At 36.0% G+C, this 15000-nt stretch overlaps 1 long non-coding RNA gene across 1 annotated transcript in view; it reads left to right on the top strand.

Moving 5' to 3' along the window:
- Positions 1-14894, top strand: part of LOC135199178 (uncharacterized) — an 85297-nt gene extending 70403 nt beyond the window's left edge. The window contains exon 3 of the long non-coding RNA XR_010310951.1: positions 14567-14894. This is a non-coding gene — a long non-coding RNA (uncharacterized LOC135199178). The remainder of the gene's footprint in view (positions 1-14566) is intronic.
- Positions 14895-15000: the final 106 nt, after the last annotated feature.

Below are 15000 nucleotides of genomic sequence, written 5' to 3'. Positions count from 1 at the left end.
CCAATAGAACTTGGCAACAATTATTTAGCTGGTTTTTTTACATGCTTTGTGCTGCCAAAATTGGTATGATGAAATCTTGTATTTGAGGAGAGAGAGAGAGAGAGAGCTTGCATGCGTCTCCAACTCCCCGTGTCGTCGATCTGGGCGTTATTCCGCGTCAGTGTATCGCCTCATTCCTGTGCTGTTCACTTTTATAATTAAATTTCTAAGATGGAAAACTGGTTGAAATGCCACACCCAACTTCGGGCCGGATGTGCAAAGGTGATACACTCAACACAGAGGCAGTCAATTTCAAGGTAGTCAATTTCTTCAATTTTTTGCCACTTTATTCTCGAGTGCTCGACATGGGGTCCATTATCAGAACTCTGCTGCAACACTACAGAGTTGTTTTAGCTGCTATCTCGCAGTAAAACTCTCTCTCTCTCTCTCTCTCTCTCTCTCTCTCTCTCCTCCCTCTCTCTCTCTCTCTCTCTGACATTCAGGTTGATTTCAATGACAACGCTGTATATTGTTTCTGCGGCCTACGAAACATTCATTAGATTAATCAGTGGCTTGAGTCCTTATAATTACATTAACCTTTTTTTTTTCTGTAGCTGTGAACACACTCAACTTGAAAGGAACTTCCGTTAAAGAAAGCCAAATGCAGCTAACAATTTAGATTGGTACCCCATGAAATTGAGTGTTTTCTAATTCAAATTGGTCCGTTTTCTTTCCTTACAGTCGATGTATTACGAAGTATGTTACCTTCCTGGATGTTTATTTTCCGATTACAAGCCAAAAAAGGAAAAATGTATTTAAGGAAATGGGGGATATATACATAGTTGTCTAAATATTACAGCATTGGCCGTTACTTGCGTATAATCAGTTAGAAAGTTACTTAAAATATATAATTGCGTTTTTATATATTGCATACGTTTATCACGATGATGTGAATTTTTTTATCAGTGACAAATTTGCTCTTGCCAATGTCATGCAGACTTTCAGTCGGGCTTTGAGGCTGGATTCAAGACTTTTTTATTATTATTATTCTTGTTTATATAATTTCTCTGGTACTCAGTATATATGTGTTTATATATTATTTGGAATTGTACTGTCTCAATTAAAATTACATCTGGAAGGGAGCACTTACATTACAATTACCTAACAACACATTCAATGACAATCAGGGTTGCAGTGCCCCCCCAAAAAAGCAGTAGAAATTGCATGCACTGACGTCTTAAAGTGATTCAGTTCATTGCAGCATTCGAAGTTTATCTTTCCAAAGCATTGGTGGGAGCAGAAGGTCTTTTGGAGACAAAAGGCTGTTTCCTGGATGTTTATAGTCTTGACATCTCGTAAAAGTCAGCGTTATTTTGTTTTGTTCTGGACGCAGTGTTAAGGAAAAATATCATATATTCCTTCGTGACAAATTGAAAAGTGATATAACTTTATTCAATCCACGATTTGTAAATGCTCTTGTGATGTATTCGTAGCCTTTATGAATCATGAAGAGTTTGGATGTGAAATGTTTTGTAGAGCGTGTTAGACATCATCACCAGTTAAGATCCAGTGAATTCTAACCTGAAAACGAAATACGGGAAACTTCGACAAATGTGGGTCAATTCAGTCATGAAAGGTAAAGATTAATACCCTGGAATGAGTCTTTCGCAGAGTGATGTTCCATTTCAATATGCACGAAGGTTTTGTTAGATTTTAGGACAATGGAGCGTTTGTTGGTAACTCGACTGAGACGTGATCATTTGCGTTTATTATGAATTTGTATACCATGTACTGAACCAGTCTTTCTAGACAGCTTCTCACAGAGCCACCTGCCTTTGCGTTTTATCATCCAATGTATACTATGTGCAGTCTCAATGAGTTCATTTTCTTGTACAGAAGCCCCACGAAGGCTTGATATTTACAATAAATACCTTTATTATGTAATAAACCGACCGAACATCACTTCCGTGCTTGGCCAAAGTGAAAACTTTGTTGCCGATTGCAGTAGGCCTATTCATTTTTGCAGAGCTTGGTGGTGTGTTTGTACATCTGTTGCTTTTCGAATCAAAGCCGGGTGTGCTGATTTTAGGGAGGTTCGAGTGTTCTTTATCCGGTTTTAGAAAGATTTTGTTTTTAGCAGGTTTCGAAAATGTTTAGTTGGACGAATTCCATCGTATAGTAACCTGCCTGGGCTCTGTTTCTGTAGTGACCGTATTTCTGTAGCTTTCTTCGATCTCATTTCCATTGAAGGTGTCATTCCACTTCGATCAAAGAGAGCTTGTTGTCGTGTGGATTTGCCAGTCCTTTATGAGTTGTCAGACTGGTGTGTGTGTGTGTGTGTGTGTTCTTACGTGCTTTGCGTATCACGAGTCCACAATATCTTGACCAAGAAATAGAATACATAAAAAAGATAGGAAACGATCTCTGCTACCCACCTCATTTAATTGATTTATATTATCAAAAAGCTCACAAAAAGTTTTATAGTGTTGCTAGTAATGAAAAAGAAATCCCTAAAAATGTACTTAGCTTGCCTTACTTGCGTGGATTTGAAACCTCAGAATCAATCGTTTAATGTTAATGTAGTGTTCTCTTATAACAATACCATTAAAGATATGCTAATTAAGAATAGTCCCGTAACAAATAACATCATTTTCAAAATTCCTTATAAGGATTGCCCATCTTTTTACGTTGGACAGTCAAGTAAAAATTTATGTGTACGTATTAAGCAGCATATGTATTCAGTTAGAACAGCCCAGACTTCAAATGCACTGTTTATCCATCTGAGTGGAAAATCTCATTGTATTAATTGGGGCGATACCTCTGTAATTGATCTAATGATTATGTTTCAAGAAATTTACTGGAATCAGCAATTGTACAAATCACTAATAAAAACAACCTAAATCTTAGTCTGGGATTATACCATTAGGACTCATATATTTGTGAAATGTTTATGAAGGAGCTTAAAATAAATGAACTACTAATTAATTAGTCCCCAACAATGTAGTGTAGTTATTATTTCCTCTCTTTTTTTTCTTCTCCTCTTCTTTCTCTCTCTTCTCTCTCTCTCTCTCTCTCTCTCTCGCTCGCATATATATATATAATATATACTATATATATTAATAATAATATATATATTTGTGAAATGTTTATGAAGGAGCTTAAAATAAATGAACTACTAATTAATTAGTCCCACATGTATGTAGTTATTATTTCTCTCTCTCTCTCTCTCTCTCTCTCTCTCTCTCGCTCGATATTATAGTATGATATATATATATATATATATATAATATATATATATATATATATATATATATATAATATATATATATATATATATAGTTATCCTTTTTTTGTCTTTCACTCATTTTTTGGGGGGAACATTTTTTTTTTAAATTTCACGGTAATAAGTTGTATATGCCTCCTTGTTTTTTCAAAATGTTTTGTTTTCTGGATGAATCATCTGTTGACCACGTGCGTGCTCCTCAGGCGTTTCCTCGTTTCTGTAGAGTGAAATCGACCTTATTGCTACTCTTGTAATGTCAGTTTGGATATTAAACCTACTTTGACTATGTTTTTCCTCTGTGCGATCAGTTGTGCCTGAGTAAAGGGTCCTGCTAGACCGAAAGTGCTTGGCTATCTCGCTGTTCATCTTTTCCTTCAGGGCAAAAATGTTCATTATATATATATATATATATATATATATAATATATATATATATATATATATATATATATATATATATATACATATATATTATATATATATATATATATATATATATATATATATATTTTATATATATATATATATATATATATATATATTGTAATAATATTATATATATATTTATTATATTTATTATATATATATATATATATATATATATATATATATATAGTAGACAGATGTTTTGGAAATCTCAACCTCAGTAGGAAAAGAAGACCGTAGGTTAAGAGACACCACATTTTTGTTGCGACACGTTTCGTTGTTTCTTCACCGTTTCGTTGTTTCTTCACTTGCTCTACCGACTGAGGCAACAACCCATCTATAATAGAGAATTTAGGGAGTGCGTGAATAATGTAAGAAGCATTATCACTAAAATTCCCAAGTTTTTTCGTTATTCGTTTAACACCATTTCCACTAGGGATATGGATATACTTAAGAAATTGAAAATAAATAAAAACATTGTGATATCTAGGTCCGATAAGGGTCTCGGCATTGTCATATTAAACAGAGCCGATTATGTTGAAAAGGTGGAAACTGTTCTCTCTGACAATTCAAAATTAATGAAGTGTCCTCAAGAAGATATATATAAAACAAACTTGAATACAGAAGACAAGATCAATTACCAACTAAGAAAGCTCAGAAAGAATGGTTCGATTAGTGAAGAAGAATATAACAAGTTGTTTGTAAGTGGGAGTTCACCAGCAATATTGTACGGACTACCAAAAGTTCATAAAAGTGGAATACTTGAGACCTATTCTGTCTGCCTTTAAAGCACCATCCTACAAACTAGCGAAATTTTTAATAAGTTTTCTACAGCCTTTGACAGAAAATCAGTATACATTAAAAAACACGTATGATTTCAAGAACATCATCAATTCTTATGAAATACCCGAAGGTGCGGTGCTAGCAAGCTTTGATATCACCCCCCTTTTCACAATGAAACAATTGATATAGTTTTAAACTCTATTTATAATAACATTGAACAAGTGAAAAATATTTCAAGAAATGCTTTTAAAACGCTTCTTAACTTATGCATAAACGATAATCACTTTTTATTCAATAATTTGCACCATAAACAATTTGAGGGTTTCGCAATGGGATCTCCACTTTCAGCCCCAATGGCCAACATATTTCTTTGTTTTCATGAAAAACGATGGCTTGATGATTGTCCCCTGGAGTTTAAACCAATTGTTTATCACAGGTATGTTGACGACACATTTTTGGTTTTCAGACATTTAAGTCCGTACAGCGGTTCCATGATTACTTAAATAGTAAACACCCATGTATTCAGTTTACCGTGGAACATGAAGAAAATGATATTCTTAACTTTTTAGATGTAAGCATTACAAAAACTACCGCAAACAATAAGTCGCTCTTAAGTTTTAGCATTTTTAGAAAATCTACTTTTACCGGTCTTGGAATGAATTTCCAAAGTGCTACATTCTTTAACTTCAAAATAAAGAACATTAAGACTTTAATACATAGAGCGTATTCTCTCTGCAGCTCCTGGCAGGCATTTGACTCAGAAATAAAGTTTCTTTTAAACTATTTCAAAATTAATGGCTATCCCAATTACATAATATATAAAGAAATAAAAAAGTTCCTAAATATTTCTCTTAGTATAAATAGCAATGACTCGAGTACCTCCTGAATGAGTTGTCACGAATCTGCAACAGAATTTGAATTAGGGGAACAACCGTGATCACAGGTGAATTGTCCGCCTACTGAGTGGCAGAAGATAGCTGTTAGTGAGACCCAGCTTATAATCCTTAAATTATTTAAAGGTATGACTCTTAATTCAGGTTCCGGACAGTTTAAGTAGTAATGTTATGACGCTTATCAAACATGGCCATCAAGAGCACCAACGAACATATTCTTAGAGGCTTGAATTTAAACTTCTCCGGGAATAGGATCTATGGGGCTTGTTTCATATGAACAGGGTTTTTCTGAATAATAACAACAACATATTGTACCTATTTTCGCCCCAATTTCTCCGTTGATAGGATGTATGGATGCATACTGATAGGTGTGGGACATTTGCACACGTATGCAAACGCGTGTGAGCGCATGTTGAAGGCCCCCGTTTTGCATTCGTTACAGCTCCGTGTCTTTTTATCAGAATGGAAAGGAAAGCTTTCCAATCAATCTTAAATCAGCTGTTTGCAAGTTTGACGGCTCCAAGTCTCGGCCACGCCCACCTGTTATTTCATTAGTCTGGGGTTTGAAGAAAAAATACGGGATTCTCTCGATTCAGACCGGGATTAGGTTAGGATCAATTTAGTTGGCTTTTGCATCTCTCTCTCTCTCTCTCTCTCTCTCTCTCTCTCTCTCTCTCTCTCTCTCTCTCTCCAAGGACACCTTCAGTGCGTCAAAATCTGAAACACTGCTTTGAGACAATATATTGTCTTTTATAAGTGTCATTTTCATTGAATTTGCATATATATATATATATATATATATAATTATTATATATATATTATATATATGCAAATACAATGAAACTTATAAAAGACAATATATTGTCTCAAAGCAGTGTTTCAGATTTTGACGCACTGAAGATGTCCTTGGTGAGAGAAGAAGCAGCCATCGAATATAAACTGATTCATTAAATAACCTCTCGCATAGTATATCAAAGTGCTTGAACAAGTTCCGCATAATTTTGGTCAATACATCGAAGCTGAATCGAGGTAAATATATATCGTAATATGTTATTAGATGCTGAATAGCTATGGTGCTACAATTCACGTTTTAAGACGAAATAATATTCTTGAAAGGTGAGAGCAGCCACTCTATGGTCTTGGATTCCAAAAGGGATTTTTATTATTTATCTTTGATCACATTAATGTTTTACCGTTTTGAATAATTACACGTGCTAATGTTACTTTCAGGATCCTTAAATGTATCAGAATTTGATGCATTTCTGCAATTATGACAAATTGAAAGAGGAGTTAGATTCATTTGCATGGATTAAGTCATTTTTCCTCAAGCTTCAAATACCATAAACATACAAGGTATTTATTCATTATCAGCTCGACAGGAGATGTTGTATCTTGAAGAATTTCCCTCTTGACCACATCGAAGCTTTTCAATTACTTATGGTTGAAACTGTTCCATACTTGTTCCTCTTGATCGCTGCTGCTGCTGCTGCTTCTGCTGAGTTGCTTTGGTGAAAATAAGAAAGTAACAGATGGTGATTTCATTATACCGGTATTAGTAATGATTTTTAACTCATTTTGAAAGTCTGTTTCATTTTTTGACTAACGATATTAGATACTTATTTGTCTAAACCTGGTTATTAGTTAGTTTTACTTTTAAATCGACGGAGCCTTCATACCAAATGAATGGCTACTTTCTCCGAAGGACAGTCACTCTTACCTTAAGTAACTTCTTCATTTGAAATTGTAAACACAACGATGTTAGTTTCCATTACACTGAGAAATTCTCTACGGTTTTTTTGTTTTAACTGGAACAACGCTTAAATTAAAGATATGAGTATCTCTGTATGGATCCTGCTTATGAATTTAATGCAGACCGAATTTTTTCATTAATGGCTATGGATATTGACGTATAAAAAAACTGGAATTTTCTCAAATAACCAACTCGTATGTGGTCTTTGTTTGTACACTTTTCGGCCACACGTGTGTATTTCAATTTCATTTTACTGGCCGGTTATATATATTTATACACACACACGCACACACACATATATATATATATATATATATATATGTATATATATAGATATATATATTATATATATATATATATATATAATATATATATATATAATATATATATATATTAATTAATATATATATCTATATCTATATATATCTATGCATATACTATGTATATACATCTATGTATTATATATATATATATATATATATATATAATATAATATATATATATATATATATATATATAAAGCTGACGTTAATTAACGCATAAATACAAATCTGGCGCTAATTAACGTAAGTCTAGTTTCCGACAAAGTTTACCGCCATAGTTACGTCTATTGACTTGGCAGGTTATTCTTGTCGTCTTGCTCGAGACGAGTAGGACGTATTAAGTGTTAATGGCTGCCGCCAAACCTTGAAGGTTTTGACAACAAAAATTTAGTCATTTACATCCTACGTGACTTTAGGCACCAAAGGTATTTGGTTTCTGCGCTGTATTTCACTTCGTACTGGCAGAGTTGGTGCCAAGTGTTCAAAAAGTGAGATTGAAAGTCATATAAACAATGACTGGATATCTGCGGCATTATGGTGTGAAAGTTCCTGAGAGCACTCGGGACGAATAAAGGCGAGGGCCACTTGATTCCCGTATTAACTTCGTCATAGATCAGATAAATGTGATTATCGGACTATTATTGTGTTAAGGCGCCTACCGAGGAAAAGGGCTGTAGGCTATAACTGGAGAGAGATTGAAAGGAATGCCTGCTGCTGGTTATGTTGACGGTATCCATATGTCAATTCCGTGTTTTAAGCGTCGCTTCATTAACTTGCAATACGCGCAGCAGGTTCTCGTCCTTTTTCAAAATAAGGTGCTTCTTATATTCTATTTTATGTAATTGTCTTTTATTGTTTTTCTCGTAGTATCGTAGCTCCTGCAGAATAGGATAGTCTTGACGACTTTTTTGAATTTGCTTTCTTCTTGTAGGACCCTCATCACTTCAGGCGGTAGGTATCTTGTTGAATAGCCTTGGTATATACGTGCACAATGTGCAAATGCTCTCTCGCCTGACTAGTAGTAGTTTGTTCTAGGTTCAAATAGCCTACTGTATGCTTCGCTTGATGTCTGATCACAGTATTCATGAAAGGCCTAAAGAAGCTTCATAAGCAGTTTCTCGTATGTGCCGAGTTCGTTACTTTGCGAAGTTAATTGTGTTGCTGTTTTGTGATTTGACTTAAAACATTGCAGCCTGGTCTGTGACTTGGTACTTTTTAATATTTGGTAAGAATTTGATCTTATTAATAGCAATTGCTCACAGGGAGTATTCCTTGACTTATATAAATGGAATTTTAAACCAAGGTGCAAGTGAGGCTGTCCAGGTGGAAGGAGATATATTTGTTGAAATCATTCGTCATCGAACCTTTGCATTTTTTAGGCTTTGGCAATCGGAGGTTAGCTGAAGAAGTAGTATTCCTCCTCCATCTGGGATCATGTCTTTTCTCTGATCTGAAGGTCCTCCTGTGGCGGCTGTGATGTTATTTAGGAAGAATTTTCTAATTATGTTTGGCCGTAGCCAAAACTGACCTCTCTGTGAGTGGTGGTGGCGCCATTGAAGCTTTTATATGTAGTTTTAAGTGATGAACTTGGGGGGTATTGCAGTAAAGCATTTATCAAGAAAAATGGTAGTGGAAATTTGCTGTGGACAGTTGAAAAGGAGTGGCTCCTGCTCATGTTGATGAAATATATGCAAATTAACATTTATAGTTCCCCAGTAAAACATTATGTAGGTAAATCTGGTGGTCTAGTGTGTACACATTCAGGGGTTGGAGCCTTTGTCAATGGAAGAGTAATAGAACTTTAAAATGTGTTTTTATCCATCTTGATTACCTGCAAGACAGGTAAGTACTAGAATTGCTGTTCTTATAAGGGAATGAATTTGTTGTATGGAGCTAGTGAGTTAAAATCTTAATTTGGGGTGTGGGGGGCGGGGGCGGCGGAGGGGGGTTCGGAAATAGGATGCCTAGAAAGGATGTATGAACCAACATTAAATAGTGATTTTTTTTTACTGTTTCAATCAAGATTTAGTTTATCGTGATGCATTACGTTACAGAATCCAACTGGAATTTTAGTTGGCATTCAGTGGACGTTTGTCCTTTGTTTTAAGGCCTTGGTGTGATATAGATTTCACAATCGTTCATGCGTAGTTACCCAGACATTCCTATCATGTTTCGGCTCGATTGTGGAAGTCAAACCTTCAAAAACTATGTCCGCTATATAATACAAAAGACTTCAAACTTTGAAATAGCACAAATTCCCAACAGTGAAAATCTTACACCTATGTATCCAAAAGCTCACAGGTTAAAGGAATAATTAGATTACCGTTTACTAGACCATACCGGATGAGTTCCAGCAAAATATAAGTTAAATATGCTGTCTCGGATAATTCGTCAATGCGGACTGGTTAAATAATCCATTGCTACTCGTAAAGTTCCTTATAGAATTATGTGTGACGCCAGTTTTAGTAGCCAGCAATCTATCAGTCAGTTATAGAATGCTGATTTCTCCTCATCTTGGTTTCGTTGACTGATGAGGAACGGTTACCAAGGGCATATTTGCAGTGACTGTCTGTCACTGTAGGGTGGTGTGTTGTGAGAGCTTTACCTGTGGTTTTTACCTATGGGCGTCCTTACCAGTTACCATACCACCGAGGGCGGTATGATGGCAAATAACTGCCCTATTAATTTATTAATTAGTTTTCTGCTGGAAGGAACTACCATTTTGAATAAGGCGTGAGAGTTAAGTTGACTTCAGAAAATGAAAGCTATGAACTGGGGACCTACAGATGTAGAATGACATTCAGTACATATAGGTTGACCCTGGCAACTATTTTTAATTCATTATAGCTTCGAGTACTATTAGAGATAGAAGGTATTACAGCACTCTCATGTATTACGGGAATAAGTCTACTTGGATTTCACGGTTAGCGATAGTTGCCTCTTATACACACATGCATTTCGGGTAAAAGGCCGTGTTTATGTACATAAAATAAGGATGAATAAATGTGATAGTATATATTTTAGGAGGTTATTGTTAATAAAGGCATATTCCTACACTTCACGTGCTAAGTGAAGGTACTAATCATATTCTTACGAGGAGACTTCAGTCAGTCAGTCAGTCAGGCTGACGGCTTGAAACTCGAAGTGTTGTTGTCCCGTGTTCACTGTTTTGACAAATGATAAATGATTTTCTTTTTTGTCCTTAAAATGGGTGAAACGTCGATTGGAATGTTATTGGTAATGTTTGTTACTGATTTTCTATAACCTATTAAGTCGAAGGTGACATTTGAGGCTGACCAGCGTTCATTCATGGTACCATGTCGATGAACTCTTCTAGTCCTGGGAGTCAGGATTCTGAGCATATTAAAATCAGCATCAAAAGAAAAAGGGCTGGGCGGGGGTTGTGGTTGTGGGGGGGGGGGTCGACTGCCATTGGCTGCCAAGCAAAGGAGAGAGAACTTAAGAAAATGATTGACTATCGAGTGTGTGAGATCATTGACGTAGGTTGCGATGTGAATATGAAATGTTAAACAGTTTTATTTCATTATATTAAGTTTTAGTCGATATAAACGCCGTTAAATCTCGACGCACTGCATTTTTAAAATGCCTTATCACAGCATTTTTAAAAGGAAAATGGCGTACTGTTTTCCAATCTCTTAGATTCTGTCGGTCTCGTTCAACATCAGGAACTCGTAATATAGCAGAATAAATAATCAGTTGCATCGGGCATTATTGAATGGCATTCAAACATTTCTGATGTTACGCTACAAGGCGCCATTCAGGTGTTGTTTTGAGAGAGAATTTCATTGGTTTTCATGGCCCCCAAAGCATCCGTTTTGCGTTTGTACCGTAAGTGCACCTCCTCATGCGCGGTGCACGGAAGGTATATCTTTAGGTTCCCAACCTGCAACCCCTTTCATTTCTTTTGCTGAACCTCCGTTCGTATTCTCTTTCTTCGATCTTACTTTTCTTAACCCCATTCTAACCATTGTTTCATATTGGAACTCCTTTTTTAAGGGTCTCCTCCAATTACACCTGTCAGACCTTGTGCTCTCAGTTTTCCTGTCAGCGCTGAATGATCTCGTCATCATAGGTCCCAGCGCTTGGTCTTCGGCCTAAATTGTATATAATGTGCTATTGTTCCGAAGCTTATAGTACTTGACGAATTGAATGGTATAATTCCTTTGTAGTTTTAGGCCTATCCTATTGTTCCAAAGATTAATGTATATTACTTGAGGAATTGACTGGTACAATTCGCTTTTAGTTTCATGCCCATCTGTAATTGTATCAAAAAAATTTCATTATATGTGATTAATGTAGATTTTTTATTTTTTTATTATTTATTTCTTTTTTTACAGACGAGCTTCACTTCAGGGCCATTTGAATAAAGTCATGTCGTTTCAGTACATCCACAAAGACAGTTGATGCAGCTCATTATTATTATTATTATTATTATTATTATTATTATTATTATTATTATTATTATTATTATTATTATTATTATTATTATTTTATTTTATTTTATTTTTTTTTTTGCTCTATCACAGTCTTCCAATTCGACTGGGTGGTATTTATAGTGTGGGGTTCCGGGTTGCATCCTGCCTCCTTAGGAGTCCATCACTTTTCTTACTATGTGCGCCGTTTCTTGGATCACACTCTTCTGCATGAGTCCTGGAGCTACTTCAGCCTCTAGATTTTCTAGATTCCTTTTCAGGGATCTTGGGATCGTGCCTAGTGCTCCTATGGTTATGAGTACGATTTCCACTGGCATATCCCATATCCTTCTTATTTCTATTTTGAGATCTTGATACTTATCCATTTTTTCCCTCTCTTTCTCTTCAACTCTGGTGTCCCATGGTATTGCGACATCAATGAGTGATACTTTCTTCTTGACTTTGTCAATCAATGTCACGTCTGGTCTGTTTGCACGTATCACCCTATCTGTTCTGATACCATAGTCCCAGAGGATCTTTGCCTGATCGTTTTCTATCACTCCCTCAGGTTGGTGCTCGTACTACTTATTACTGCAAGGTAGCTGATGTTTCTTGCACAAACTCCAGTGGAGGGCTTTTGCCACTGAATCATGCCTCTTTTTGTACTGGTTCTGTGCAAGTGCCGGGCATTCGCTTGCTATGTGGTGTATGGTTTCATTTTTTGTATTGCACTTCCTACATATGGGAGAGATGTTATTTCCGTCTATCGTTCTATGAACATATCTGGTTCTTAGGGCCTGATCTTGTGCCGCTGTTATCATTCCTTCAGTTTCCTTCTTAAGCTCTCCCCTCTGTAGCCATTGCCATGTGTCATCGCTGGCTAGTTCTTTAGTCTGTCTCATGTATTGTCCGTGCATTGGTTTGTTGTGCCAGTCCTCTGTTCTGTCTGTCATTCCCCTGTCTCTGTATATTTCTGGGTCTTCGTCTACTTTTATTAGTCCTTCTTCCCATGCACTCTTTAGCCACTCGTCTTCACTGGTTTTCAGATATTGCCCCAGTGCTCTGTTCTCGATGTTGACGCAGTCCTCTATACTTAGTAGTCCTCTCCCTCCTTCCTTTCGTGTTATGCATAGTCTGTCCGTATTTGCTGTTGGGTGTAGTGCTTTGTGTATTGTCATATGTTTCCTGGTTTTCTGATCTATGCTGCGGAGTTCTGCCTTCGTCCATTCCACTATTCCTTCGCTGTATCCGATTACTGGCACTGCCCATGTGTTTATGGATTTTATCATATTTCCGGCGTTGAGTTTTGACTTGAGTATCGCCTTGAGTCTCTGCATATATTCTTTCCTGATCGTGTCCTTCATCTCTTGGTGTTTTATATCCCCTCCTTCCATTATTCCCAGGTATTTGTATCCTATCTCATCTATGTGTTTGATGTTGCTCCCATCTGGTAGCTTTATCATCATTATTATTATTATTATTATTATTATTATTAATTATTATTATTTTATTAAAAGTAATGGCTACTTCAGCAGCGTTACACTTGTAGAGATTCTTCTCTATTTTTCGAATAGCGGCTTTTTCCGTGCTACATGAACAGGCTAGTAAGCGCCTATAGAGGTCATGGTCAAATACAGTGTCATAATCGGTGTATATGTTTGAATTTTACAGATAAACTGTGATATCAAAGTCTCTCTCTCTCTCTCTCTCTCTCTCTCTCTTTCTTGAAACGAGCTTTCGTCTGGAGCTGCCAGACATCCTCTAGGGTAGGAACCTGAGGGCGGACTGCTTTTGGTGTGGTGTCCGTCCTTATTATTATTATTATTATTATTATTATATTATTATTATTATTATTATTATTATTATTATTATTATTCAGAAAATAAGCCTTATGTCAGGCAGAAAGTAGAGGGCTATTTGTTGCCATAACCTGGTTGTTAGTTTGGTCGGAGAATAAACCTTTAGTAAATCGACATAGGCCTAATTCCAAGGCCATTGTCGCCTCCTTCGAAGTACAGATAACAATATCACTCACATTGATTTGAACATAACGTCACGATTAATCATTTTTTATATGGAAAGGTCTTCAAAAGTGACTGATCTCTTGCTCATTTCAACTTGATTGAAATTGGTGAATGCAGTACATTAAGAAATCCTTTGGAATAGACCGGGAATGAGTTTTGACTGGAACAACTCGTTGGTATAGTAGGCTATGAGTTTTAGGAGAAACTGGTGATAACTGGAAGAGAGAAATACCCTTCATTTTCTGAAGTAATGAAACTGTTTGTGGCCTCGTGTTTGTATTCATTCCTTGGTCAGTCCTGTTCTGTGAAATTTAGATGAAATAAACCCTGTCACATCTCGACACTTGGGAGGTTAAAAATGATTTGAGAAACTATGAAGGAATTTGTCAGTTTGTCCAGACATGCAGTCAATTCAAATTGTATTCAAAACCACAGGACGGGAACAAGAAACATTTAAGAGCAGGTATTTAGGTCATACTTAAGAAAAGCTCAGTTCTTTAATTATAACAAACCACAGAGAGAGATTATCATCGCCTCATAGCAACTCCTTAAAGAATTATATATTCCTGTTTCTCTATTAATGAGAGACGTATATATCCATCATTGAATAGTACTCATATCGAGCCTCCTGTTTCCCGTAAAAAGTATCTAATGGAGAAAATTCTCGTTACAGACGATGTTTCGCTTCAAGTTCTACTGCGGCCATTTCGAGCATCCAAATCGTTTCAGTACTACATCCATGAAGACGATTAGGTACAGCTCACAGTTCGACAGTTAGGTCAAGTCATTTAAGTTACCGTATAAAACAGAAAAAAATGCGTAGTATCTCTTCATTTATGTAGAGCCATTGATAGATCTTATAGCAGAGAATTAAGAATGTTCCTCAGTAAAGTTCCATTTGTTACGTGGTTCTATTAATAACTACTAAGGTATTTTGAATTTTGAAATGAATTGAACTCTGGAGTCAGTGTTGTCGAAAGTCGGTTTTTAAGAACCATTTGGCCAAGACTTTTATTATTATCAGTACTGTTTATTGTTTGTTACTATGGGTTTCACAGAAGGTGCAAGCAGGTTTTTTGGTTAAAACTAACCTGTAATGGAAACACT

Source organism: Macrobrachium nipponense, chromosome 25 (assembly GCF_015104395.2).
Source record: "Macrobrachium nipponense isolate FS-2020 chromosome 25, ASM1510439v2, whole genome shotgun sequence".
NCBI classification, from domain to species: domain Eukaryota; kingdom Metazoa; phylum Arthropoda; class Malacostraca; order Decapoda; family Palaemonidae; genus Macrobrachium; species Macrobrachium nipponense.
This window is presented reverse-complemented; position numbering and strand designations above follow the sequence as displayed.